The sequence below is a fragment of the Bidens hawaiensis genome, unplaced genomic scaffold (assembly GCF_021521415.1).
Source record: "Bidens hawaiensis isolate Kalapana, Puna unplaced genomic scaffold, B.hawaiensis_p1.1 tig00054016_1, whole genome shotgun sequence".
Classification (NCBI taxonomy): Eukaryota; Viridiplantae; Streptophyta; class Magnoliopsida; order Asterales; family Asteraceae; genus Bidens; species Bidens hawaiensis.
In genome coordinates, this window is record NW_027499728.1 from 102063 (window position 1) to 116301 (window position 14239).

The following is a 14239-nucleotide window of genomic DNA, read 5'->3' on the forward strand; positions in this document are numbered from 1 at the left end:
TGATTAATATAAACGAGAGTTAGTCGTTTAGTTCGTGTTTGATTATCGATCTGGGAAATCAAAATATGGGAGAATAATAAACCAGTTACTTGCAGTTGTAGTAGATTGAAAATTTGGTTTAACCCTAATAAACATAAATCCTATAAATTTATAAAAAAAAAACATTGTAAACAAAGTGTACACTACTAGCGAGACCACCTCTATACTTAAATGTGACCCACGATTTTCATTCAAACTTGGTTGATAATTAGGACCGACAAAAGCTTTATTCTTTTGTGACGTGTTTAAGCTAGTAAACGTTTCATAGATTGCCATCCCTTGTAACAAAAGATTAAATGCCTAAAAAAATAGTAAAGAAATAAGACCACCACTTAGATAACCAAAGTGTTACTTGTTTGAATGGTAACAGTACGGTACTGATGACTAAATCAAAATACAGCCAATATTCTAGCCTTCTTGGAAAGATAAATGACCAAGTCCTGCTCCAACTTTTAATTAATTTTCAACACTAACAACTCAATTGACTCATTCGTGACTAAACATAGATTAGTTTGAATTATATCACCAACACGTATGTATTAGATCTTATAAATAAAATAAAACTCCCTTTCAAAGAAAGAAAATATGCACTTAAATGGTTAACTGTTACTGCACGGAGAACGTATGTAAACTGATGGATTGTATAAAATTTTGGTACCTCTTCTCATTATAATAATTTCCCTTATATAGGTTCAAAAACAATATCTTTTAATAATATACAAATATTATCATAATCATAATTACATATATCATCCTAATATATAAGTACTATATATATATATTCCCTTTCAAAGAGAAACTATATGCGTCAAAGATGTTCTTATTTCTGAATTAGAAAAGCATGATTACTGATACGTTAATGGCGGAAACAAGAGTGACTAACACCAAGTTGATCTTTGGCTTATTTGTTGTATTTTATGCATCAATATCTTTTTCCTTTGGTGAAGACACCATATCTGCAAACCAAATCATTAGATATAATGATACCATCGTTTCGCCACAAGAGACCTTTGAACTTGGGTTCTTCAGCCCCGGGAACTCCACAAACCATTATGTCGGAATTTGGTACAAGAAAAGATCGTACCGAACCGTCGTATGGGTAGCCAACAGGGATGCACCACTCACACATACCTCTGGCGAGCTAACTCTCACCCTTTAGGATGTTTTAAGTCTCCGGGACACCACCACGGGCACGGTGCTATAGAACTCATCAGGGACATCTTTGAGGAATCCGATAGGTCGGCTTCTAGATACAGGCAACTTTATAATTTACGACAGCAATCAAGAAAATCCCATATGGCAAAGTTTCGACTTTCAAACAGACACTTTACTTTCCGGAATGAAGTTTGGCAAGAATGTGGTTACCGGAGTTGAAAACCGCCTCACGTCATGGAAATCCGACGATGATCTGGCTATGGGTAATTTTTCTTATTGGATTGATACCAGAGGCTATCCTCAAGTGATCCTAACGGAAGGCCTGGAGATAAAGTTCCGCGGTGGTCCATGGAATGGACTCAGGTATACCGGATACCCTAACTTGAGACCGAACCATATTTACAATTTCACATTTGCTATTAATCCAAGAGAAATTTACTACCACTATGATCTTATAAATACTTCATATTTAACGCGGGTGGTGTTACACCCAGATGGTCGTGTAGAGCGCTTGATATGGAGTGATCACAAACAAAAATGGACCGTTTATATGGCCCCTGAAAGCGATCAATGTGATTGATATGATGTTTGCGGGCCATTCGGGAGGTGCAACATTGATAACTCCCCAGTTTGTGAATGTTTGAAGGGGTTTGAGCCCAAATCTCCTGTTCAGCGGAGGGATGCAGATTCGTCACAAGGGTGTCGGTGCACTATCGATTTGGACTATGGACCCGGGGAAGGGTTCAACAAATATTCTAACTTGAAGTTACCTGACACTCAGAGGTCATGGTATAACCAGACCATGACCCTTGAGGAATGTGAGATGAAGTGCAAAAGCAATTGTTCATGTAGTGCTTACACGCATTAGAATATCTCAGGGGCCGGGAGTGGTTGCTTGCTATGGTTCGGTGACCTAATTGATATTAGAACATTTGCTGAAAACGGGGACACTCTTTATATACGAATGCCATCTACAGAGTTAGGTAAATCAACTACAATTCATGCCTTTTTTTTTCACACAAAAATATTGATATGAACATCATGTTTTGGTACAGAAAACACGAGCAACTCAAGTGCAGGGATAAGAGTACGAGTTATAGTCCCCGTAGCATTTTTGGTTTTGGTCATCCTAGCTTTGATATGCTTATTTTATCGTTTCAATATGAAGAAGCGGCATCAACAAGGTATGAAGTTTGAATACCTAAAATGTATTTAAATCACATAAAACCTATATACACCTCGTGTTACTAGTTGAATTAAATGAGTTATCCATATCACAGGGACATCTAAAAACATGTTTGAACATGATCCTGAAAATAGAAGTGGTGGAGAAGATCTAGAGCTACCATTGTTTGGCTTATCTACATTACTTAAAGCTACAAACAACTTTTCAATAAGCAACAAATTGGGAGAGGGCGGTTTTGGTTCTGTTTATAAGGTATTCTATGTTTTTATTACCTTTTATATTGTACATATAGTGTTTATATTTTATGTTGGTGATTTTAGTGTTATCACGTCTTTACATCGATTTATTTAATGCCAAAGTGGAGATGTATAAAAGTAAAACTCAAGTCGACTTGCATAAGAAGAATATAACTAGCAAACTTTAGTCAACGATAATGAAGGAGAGTGCCATGTGCCCATGCATTTTCAGTAAGGAGATAGTATAATCACTAGGTGTATTATAGATGAATATTTTTTCAAAGTAGGAAAAATTCTAAGTAGACAAATGGTTTGTAGGAGATTTTTTTTAGGCGATCTGTCATTTGAAATGGGGATCTTAAAAGTAGTTCTGTTGTTGTCAGATCTTGTCCGTTGACATGAAAGTTTCATCTTAGATCCGTCATTTAAAATGATGGAACCAATAAAAATAATTAGTGATCCGTAATTTGAAAAGACAAATATCCTCCATGACATTTGATTAACAATACTACTCTTTGTGAATATATAAATATGGCGGCTTACATGCTCTACTAGTTACTCTTTATTCCAGTTATACAGCATACATACATATAGTTCTCTTATTTATAAGTATATAAGAGAGAAGAAGAACATCGTATATATAACATCTCCGCAATAAGTTGGACATCAAAGGAGACTACAGAACCTATATAATCATGGTTGTAAAAATCCCAATTAGGTATCAATTAATCCCGATTGATTGCCAAGTAATTATCCAATTTAATCTCGATTAATTCCGATAGTCCCCCGATTAATCTTTCATTTAGTATATCTCATTTCTTTCTTGAATCTTGTCTTCTTTTCAAAGAATAAATGTTGAACAACTAACATGATGACGAATGATTGTGATCAAAAGTGCGCATTGTGATTAGATGGAAGAAGTCATAAAACATGCAATCTTTGAAGATGTATTTAAATTATATTTCAGGGTGTACTTGAAGATGAAAAGGAAATAGCAGTGAAGAGGCTAGCAACAACATCTTTTCAAGGACTTCATGAGTTTAAGAATGAAGTCATCTCGATACCTAGACTACAACACCGCAATCTTGTCAAGCTTTTGGGGTGTTGCATAGAGGGAGCCGAAAAGTTGTTGATTTATGAATACATGCTAAACAAAGGCCTCGATTCCTTCATATTTGGTAAATAAATGATAAGAAAAAACATATAAAGGTATCAAGTAAACCACTAATGTTCAAACTATTCACAGATAAAACTCGAAACAAACTCCTTGATTGGCCTACACGTTACCACATTATCAATGGCATTGCTCGCGGAATTCTTTATCTTCACCAAGATTCTCGGTTTAGAATCATACATAGATATCTCAAAGTAAGCAATATCTTGCTTGACGCAGATATGAAACCAAAGATATCGGATTTTGGCACAGCTAGAACTTTTGGAGGAAAGCAGTTAGAAGCAAACACGCATAGAGTAGTTGGGACATAGTAAGATTCCTCTACCCTAACTTCTTTATCTTGTGAATCACATGCATTAACTTTGATTCCTCGCAGTGGATACATGGCACAAGAGTATGCAGGAGATGGTATTTTTTCGACAAAATCATACGTATATAGTTTCGGTGTAGTGCTAGAAATTACATGTGGAGAGAAAAACAGAGGATTCGTCCATCAACAACACTGCAACAATCTTATTGGACACGTAAGTTTTGTCATGGTAATTTTGAAATTGCAAGTGATATATAAGGGTAGAAGGTAGGGATGATGAAATTCGATACCGGTACGGTACCTGGTACCAGTACCAACGTTTTGAGTTTCAGGACCGGTACCGGTATTTTCTGAATTTTACCTTCAATACTGGTACCGTATCGAATATTTCGGTACCGATTTCATCCCTGGTAGAAGGCATCTTTTAATTTTAACAGTCTTTGGCCTCGATTTCCCTCGTCAAAATCAATATAATGTTTTTATTTTCCTTTTACAACTTTTATTTAAGTTATATTTATATTTTCTGTAATTATTTTTATCTTCAGTGTATTATAAAATATATAATATATAGCTTGTCTATATTTCAAAATATATTTAATTGAAATGCGAATATATGTATACATATTAAATTAATATTCTCAGTGTCTTAATATTAGAAAAATGTTACACTTTGAATATAAGTTTTCCGTAAAAGAAAGTTAATATTAAAATATATGCTTTTATTAAATATTAAAAACTATTAGAAAAAACTAGTTATCTTAAATAAAAATCATAGAAAAAAAAGGAAATAGCATTATTTGTTAAATTTAGTAAGAAAAATTAAGGATTTATTATCTTAATAGAACGAGTCGGGTGGTAAGGTAGTTAGGGTATAAAATAAGAGGTCAAATGTTCAATTCTTGTAAGGTGTAACATTTAATCATTAAAAAAATCTAACAGAAGCAAATATATTACTTCTTTCAATGCAAATTGCCTTGTGACAATATAACTTGTGTTATTTGATCTTGGCAGGCATGGACACTCCATAATGAAGGTAGATCATTAGATTTGGTTGCCAAGTGTATAGGTGAATCAGTCAATGTCTCTCAAGTTCAACGATCTATCCATATTGGTTTGTTGTGTGTTCAACGTCACCCAAAAGATAGACCGAATATGACTTCCGTGATTCTGATGTTAGGGGGTGAGAGTCCATTGCCAGCACCCAAAGAACCCGGATTTTACGTTGGAGAGGTTATGCAAGATACTTCACAATATTCAAGCTCGCAAAGAATAAGTTTTAATAATGAACTAAGCATTAGTGCTAGGTTAACTATAAACTATGCTAATATATTATATCTAAAATATGTCCAAAATCAAGACATTTGGAACACGTGCAGCTTCGCGTGGATAGCTAAAAAACCAAATAGCCATGTAATTAGGTGAATTGAGTTTATTATTAGTTGGTTTTTAATTTATTTGTATGTGGTTCGGTAGCCATTATTTTATCCACAGTTTGGATATTAGTATAGTTAGGGCATTCTTAATCTATTTCTTAAATTTTTACGAAAGAGTTTTGCAAATTATGAAATAGAAGGGTGTTTTTTTTTTTTGGCCCGAGGTCCCTCTCCCAACGTTTTCTTTCAAGCTTCGCGGTAGAAGCATGCATGTTTGAATCCCTGATTAAGCCTTCAACTCCATTAAATTCACCGCTTCGTTTTTCTCCCCTTTCTCTTGGCGTCGATATAACCTTTATTAGCCTTTTCCTTTTTTTTTTTTCACTAGCTCAGGGTCTTCCAAACATTTACAACTTGCCCCTCTAGTCTCCTCATTAGACTGTTTACACAACTTTGTGTTAAGCTTAAAAGCAGCCACCATATTCTCAAGGTAAGGGTTTCTCTCCTAATATTTTATAGACTAATACACCATTATATTTTATAAAATGTCACAACCCGACAATCTTGACCCAAATCATTTCAAATGGGTCAATTTGGGTTGTTTTAAAAATTAAATGGGTTGGTTTGGGTCAGAGATTTAATTAAATGGGTTAAAATTGGTCATTTGAAATTTCATCTTGTTATTTTTGGGTCAAAATGGGTCGACATATTCAAAGAAATGGGTCGATGTGGGTTACTGTCCTAAGGAAATGTGGCAGGTTTCATATCGGAACGGGTTTCCGCACGATACAGGTTTCTGCACGAAACGGGCTTGAGATTGGAACGGGTTCGGTTCATGTTTCAAGCAAACACGAGTTTTCACACAGGACGGGTTGGGTTTTTGTTTCTTTTTGGTCGATTCCGAACTCGTTTTTGGTTTTTTATTTCGTTTTTATCCGTTTTTTAGTTTCGTTTTTGCTCGGTTTCAACTTTTTTTAGTTTCGTTTTGATCGATTTCTTTGATTTCGATTGTTTTGGTTCGGTTTTGGCTTTTTATTTTATTTCCGTCGATTTTTCGGTTTCGGTTTGATTTCTCAGTGGTTTTTTTATGAAACAAGAACAACGGATGAAACATTTTAGTTTTTTACTGTTTTTGTTTTTTATTTATATTTTGAGTTATGATTGTTTAGTATTATTTTTGAATATTTTTGTGAGGGGTTTTTGATCTTAATAGAAAAACCCTTAGAAAAAAATTCAAAAAAATAAAATAAAAAATGATAACTCAAAATATAAATAAAAAAAAATTAAAAATACAAAAATATTTCCGCCGCTATTCTCGTTCAAAAAAAAAACCTGAAACTCATTCTGACCCGTTCCAACCCTAACATATTCTGACCCAAACCAAAACAACCATTTTTTTAGTTGACCAATTCTGACCCTAACCCATTCTGACCCAAACCCGTTTCGACCCAAACACATTTCGACTCATGACCCGTTCAAACCCAACCCAACCCATTTGCCACCTCTAGTCACAACCTTTGCAATTTTTTTGAACGACAAAAGTTTTGCACCTTATTTATAAAATGTCACAATCTTCACAATTTTTTTTGAATGACTAAATTTTTGCATCTTATAGGATTCGAACCCATGACCTCCTATTTCACATCTTAGCTTAAAAACCACCTTATCACCTCACCAAAAGAAAATAGCCACAACCTTTGCTCAAGTCTATGTATATGTATATATATATATATATATATATATATATATATATATTGGGGAGATTTCAAATGAGAACCCCTTTGAGTTTTAAGAACTCGAAAAAACTTAGTATAACAATTTTTTTTTCGAATTTTTTTTACACATGCGTAATATATGTAAGTTACATACACGTAAAAAAATTACAGAATTTTTTACCGCGCCGAGTCGACTTATTACACATGTGTAGCGGACGTAAAAATTAGTGTAATCACTTAAAACTTTATTCTCTCTCCTACTTTGACTTTTAAGTCAGACTTAATATCGACCACACAATCCAATCCATTTAATAAAATGTGTGGCTAAGTATTGAGTTCTTAAGTTCTTAAAATTCAACATGGTTCTCAAAATATCCCTCCCCTATATATATATATATATGGGAAGTATAGAATGAAAACCCATTTAAGTTGTGAAAATCCGTGAAAACCCTATGTAACATCGTTTTTTTTTCACACGTAATATATGTTGTAACATTTAATACAAAACATCGAAACATAAAAAAGAATTGTTTTACTATTTTTTAACATTTTTTACTGTTTTTTTATATGTTTTCAGAAGAGAGAAAAAATTATATTTATGTTTACATTTTTTATTAACTTTAATTGTGAACCACATGATTCAAAATTTAATTAAAAACATGTGGTTGTGAATGTGTTTATAGAGTTTTCACAACTCAAGTGAGTTTTTATTTTAACCTAACCCTATATATATATATATATCCATTAAAGCAATATGTTTTCTCATATTTCTATTGGTTCAAATTACTCATTTCCAAATATAACAATCATTCTCATAATTTTCTTCTAATTTAATAAATAAAAAATAAAATGCAATATTTATGACTCTTTCTATATGATTGTTTTAACCTTTAATAGTTTCATTATGTGTATTTTAATAATACATGTTAATCGGTAATTTAGAGAAATTTTTGAACTTTCAACCATATTACATATTATAAACTTATAAAACTCCTTAATTATATTAAAAAGGTAAAATAAAAATGTTAAATCATTAGTATTATTCTTCTAAGTTTCTGTAACTTATTAAAATTCTTAACACGTGACTCTTCCGTTCACCCTTTAATATCAATTTATAATTTAGATTTTCATCAAATATAGAAAACATATATCTTAAATGGACCTTTGATTTCTATAATTATTGGAAGAGTTCATGTTATTTCACATTCTTTCAATGAAGCCTACTGTTTAAAATTTCTTTAAACAATGTGAAAAGAACTATATGCTTTGAAAATATTCATACGGTTGATAGTGATGTTTGTGTCACGTTTCAAGATACACGTTATAAAAGAGGTCTCTTCTCTTAGATGATGACAATGAGCATATAGAGGCTATTCAAGAAGCAAGTCATTCGACAAGTGGTTATTACCTACGAAGTTTATTTGCCACCATGTAATCACGTATAGTTTGTCTAGATCAAAAGATATATGGGAAAAGACTGGGACTACATTGTTTACAAACAACAAAAAGATCAGAAAAATAAATGTAAGAATTTATTCTATTGTCATGATTTTTACATAAGTATTTATTTAATTTTTTTAAGTAAATTTATATAAATAAAATTAACTTTAATACTTTTTGTATAATGTATTTTAAACATGTTCTTATGCGTTAAAAATTTGTTACTTTCTAAGACACAACTAACGAACCTGGCATTACTCGAAATACAAAATTTGTTCTTCTAAATAATTCAACTCTTCATAGTTTTTGTATCATGCCTTTCCCTAATGAGCAGTATATATTGGCATTAAACAGTCGGTTCAAGTTTGAAGAGCTATCTTATTATACGGAGATTATGACAAACGAATTTCAACGTCCTTTTCTTTCATTACGAATGAGCAACAAGATGTGTATACCTAAATTCTGATAGTATAGATCAATCTGGAATGCCAAACCACAAATTTGTTCTTAAAGTTAATGTGCCAATAATGTTACTGAGGAATAATGACTAGAAGAACGGAATGCGCAATGGAGTGTAGACTTCAAGTAATTAATTTGAGTAGACACGCTATCGAAGTAAAAGTAGTTTTAGGTACTATAATTGGTTATCACACTATTACTCGTAGTAGTCTAGTGCCTTTAGATAAGAAACATCTGTTTTAAGTTCAAGAGAAGACGATTTCCTGTTGTAGTTTGTTTTGCAAAGATCATCAACAAAAATCAAGACCAGTCACTAGCAAGAGTTGGCTTATACTTGAAGGGCCCGAAAGAGTAAAGAGTAGGGATGGACTTAAAATGCTTATTTTAGATAATTAAGGTAAAGTTACAAACAAAACAGCAAATATGGTTATAAGGAAATATTAAGTAGTTTATGAAGATTTTGTTTTAAAATTATAAATTTTGTTTGTAAACATTGTACTATGTAACTTCATTTATTGTAAGTTTATGTCTTTTAATACTTTATTCTCGTACGAATAAGAATTGCAATTATAAATTATGTTGCCGTCTCAAAAAACACATTCACAAATATCTTGTTGTTTAAAGTTGTATATGTATATACTTAGCGATTTCTATGTTTCCGCCCGTATCGTACACTTGTCAATAACACCTAGTTCATCATTAAATACGTATATTTTATTTGTAATAGAATAAAGTACTTAAAAAGATGGGAAGCATTAGTATTTTCTCATATGCCACGTTAACGTCAGATAAGGTTTTTCTTCATTTTCCTAGTTTTTCCCTTTTTATGAGGAAGGTTCCGTTTTCTCTATTCTTCCAACATTCAACAAGTTAAAGAAAAAAAAGTTAATTGCAAAATAACATATATAACTGAAAAATCACCAATTTAAATAAAATCAATCAATCAGTCAAAATCATATGTATGGGAGGATATAAAAGTCAATCCAAGTTCAACAATAATATAACTACTAATGCACTTAGTAATAATAATGATAATAATATATAGATAGATTGAAATAGTAAGGATAAACTCCCAAATATATATATATATATGGATGAGATCTAGAGAGAACTCCTCTTAAAGAGAGAACTAGATAACTAATAAAAATTATTTTTAACTTTTTTTAAAAAAATATTTTACGATTTTTTTTCTTTCCTCCTAATAAAATGATATTGTTTCTAAAAAAACGTCGATGTAGTGCATATATGCACTAATGTGTATTGCATATATACAATAATGTTTTATTGCATATAATAATACAACACAATTGCATTATACAATACACACTATTGAATATATGCAAATACAACACTAATAGTTGTATTCAAAACACATTATCGCATATACGTAATACAACACTAATGCACATATGCACTATATTGTTTTTTTGGTATTTTTGTATATAATATAACGCTATTGCACCAATACAATACAAAAAATTACATATATACTATTCAACATTATTGCACATATCAAAATACACACTAGTGCTCATATGCAATAAAAAAAAGTCGATGTATTGCATATGTGCACTACAACGAGTTTTTTTATTATTATTTTTTTAATTTTTTATTTTTTTCGAGTGAATGGTATCAAAATATAAGATTAATGGCAAAAACGAAAATTTAAAAATATTTTTTTTAATTAAATTAAAAAAATATCTTTATTAGTTCTCTCTTTAAGAAGGAGTTCTCTTTTGATCCTCTCCTTATATATATATATATATATATATATATATATATATATATATATATATATATAAGAAAAGAGAATAACATAATGGTGTGTTACTACTTTCTCCCTAAATATATATATATATAATATATATAATATATATATATATATATATACTATATATATATATATATATATAAGAAAAGAGAATAACATAATGGTGTGTTACTACTTTCTCCCTAAAAATTATTAACCTTAATTCTACGTCTTTAAGAATTCATATCCTCAACCATGTCCTCAAAGAGGTTTAAGTCTAGCAAATCATGCATAATCCTCTCATCCCAAGTCAATTTAGGTCGGCCTTTACCCTTCCTCCCTTCTATAGTAATATTTTCTACATATCATACAAGATTCGTTTTCTGTCTTCTCTTCACATGTCCAAACCATCTCAATCTCCATTCTCTTATTTTGTCTGATATATTAGCTACCCCTAATCTCTCCCGAGACACACCGTTTCTTATTCTGTCTAACTTTGTGTGCCCACACATCCAGCGTAGCATTCTCATCTCTGCTAACCTCCATCTTCTGCTCTTGTGTCTTCTTGATAGCTCAACAATCTGTTCCATATAACATTGTAGGTCTAACTGCGACCCTATAAAAATTTCCCTTTAGGTTAGTTGGGAATCTCCTTCGCACAATACACCTGTGGCTGCTCTCCATCTACATCATCCTACCTGAACACGATGGGCCACATCACTGTTTAACTCCCCATCGCTCTGAACAAACGATCCTAGGTACTTGAACTTCGTTACTTGCGGAACCACTTACCCTTCAATGGTGATCTGGATGTCCTCATTATCATTTACTTCATCAAAATCACAATGGAGGTACTCCGTTTTGGAGCGACTAATCCTTAAACCTTTTCCCTCTAAGGTTGTTCGCCACTCCTCTAGTCTCATGTTAAGATCTTGTTTTCTCTCAGCAACTAACACAATATCATCTGCGAACATCATGCACCACGGGAGTGTCTCTTGAATCGATTTTTGACAACTCGTTCTAGACTACATCAAAAAGAAACGGGCTCAACGTTGACCCATGGTGAAGGCCTACCTCAACGGGGAAGAGGTCACTGTCCCCCACTGGAGCACGAACACTTAGCACCCTAGCATACATATATATAATTATCTCTATATATTTTCTCGGGACCCCTCTACTCTCCAGGCAGTCCCTAAGCACTTGGCGTGGCACACTGTCGTACGCCTTTTCTAGGTCAATAAACACCATATGAAGGTCGCGCTTCTTTTTTCCTATACTTTTCCATCAAACTTCTTATGTTGTGTATTGCCTCTGTGATGGAACGCCCCGGCATAAATGTCTACAACAAAATCTAGTAAGGGTAGTGGCATCCCTAATGTTGTGCCTTCTCACACTTTCGTTGTAGTATCATGTTGGGTCCTATACAGCTCTTTAGCAAATATGGCAACATGATTTCAACAAAATGTGTGTGATTATGCGAAATAAGAAATCAACTTTCAAGAACCGTTCATACATAATTTTGAGTACATATCACCGTGAATAATAAAACAAGTGATTGAAAAGAAAATCATTTGCTAATGCAAAGCAATGACTCAATGATTTGGTCCGAACTGGTGATAGCTCGAGTTTGGAGTGATTAATCTTATCAATTGATTGCTTAACTCTTACATCCCTCAAGGTCGCTCTACTTTTGAGGGGACACCACTATGGTGACTGCCTAAACTTTTGTCTACTATTTTGCTTTTATCAGAGCATTCTCAGTAGATTCTTCAAATTATGTGAGAGGGTTCTTCATTTTTTAGAGATGGTTAAAAATGGTTGTGAGAAGAGGTGAGAGAAAATGTTACTGTTTATGGTTAAATTTGGAGAAGCGCACCGTTCATCTCTATAATTTTTTAATGTTTTTGAAAGTGGTTTTAAGTGAATGAGAGAGAAAAAGGTAATGATAAAAGTATAAAAAAGTATTATTTAATTCAAATAAGAGAGAAATTGTATGGTTTTTAGTGTAATTATAAAGATGGAGATGGAGAATTGAATGAGAATGCTCTTAAAGGGTAAAATTGTAATTAATTCAAATTAAACAAAAAAGTTGAGAAAAGTTGGAGCATGTTTGGGATTGATTTTGAAAAATGCTCGTTGCAATTGTAATTAATTCAAATTAAACAAAAAGTTGAGAAAAGTTGGAGCATTTTGGGATTGATTTTGATAAATGCTTGTTGCCTTATTGGTTTTTTAAAAAGCCATTTTGAAAAGTCAGGATTTTAGGCTTTTGAAAATCTGTTTTTTAACCCTTTCATAAAGTTAAATATAAAATATTTTTATGATTGTCAAACACATTTTAACTTATTGGCTTCTTATTAACATTTTGAAAACATCAATAAGCCAATAAACATTTTTTCAAACTCAATCCCAAACATGCTCTTACTCTTACACACGAAACTTGTTAGTTTGACCAAACCACATTGATCATCTTTGAAATTAACTCAAAATATTATAAATTATAAATCTCTCGTTGCACGCATGTGAGATTATGAAAATATGCCGTCCACAAAAGTGATGAATAGCCCAAAAGTATTAAATAGAAGTCAAGCTCAGTTAACCAGATTGTCAAGACTACTCAAAACAAGCTCTAGTGGAATTTAAGCATGAATGACTCACATAAACCTTAATTCTTAGCAACCAATTGCTAATTATAACTGAAGAAGGATATATATAACTTCCTTGTTTAGGTGTTTTTGGATTGGTTTGGACAATTTTTAAATGAAACCATAAGCCAAATTGTTAACAGTTTTTTACCATCATAAACCAAAACCAAATAGTTGAAAATTAAAAGCAAACCAAACTGTTACCGACAGTTAAACTTCGTTTGATTTCACAGTTTAAGACTATCGGGTCTTTATATATTAAAAAAATAATAACATTTAAATAAGAGAAACAATCGTTAATGCTTCACACTTAAAACTTAAAAAACCAGCTTATTGTTAAGAAAAAGTTAATTACGCGTATAGTTCAGCTTAATAATAATATACTAATTTACATAGCGCAAAAACCTACAATCTGGTTCAAATTTTTACTGCCGGTTTCAAGTAAAAACATCAACGCAAACCAATCGGTATGATTTGAAAATTCCTAAACTGCACTTAAAGCAAGTTAACAAAAACTAGTCGCAAAACCAAACCAAGCATTGGTTCCATAATTTCAATCCAACCCATAAACAAAACCTAGTTTTTAGTAACTTGATAAAACGAACTTGTTTTCCACCCTTCTATGCTTCAAGCTCAAGTCACTGTTCTAAACTTAATAAAACTTGACACACACGAGTTACTCTTAATTCAATAAAACGACATCTCGTCGTCTACAACCTTAATCACTCCTATCCCTTTGTTCATTCAGGTCCAAAGA

General features: G+C 32.2%; 1 pseudogene across 1 annotated transcript; it reads left to right on the forward strand.

Moving 5' to 3' along the window:
• Positions 1 to 891: 891 nt before the first annotated feature.
• LOC143600391 (G-type lectin S-receptor-like serine/threonine-protein kinase At4g27290) lies at positions 892 to 5522 on the forward strand (annotated as a pseudogene). Its single transcript, XR_013147463.1, has 7 exons — positions 892 to 2177; positions 2250 to 2378; positions 2475 to 2632; positions 3584 to 3794; positions 3863 to 4100; positions 4167 to 4314; positions 5112 to 5522. The product of XR_013147463.1 is annotated as a G-type lectin S-receptor-like serine/threonine-protein kinase At4g27290 (transcript).
• The last annotated feature ends 8717 nt before the right edge of the window (positions 5523 to 14239 follow it).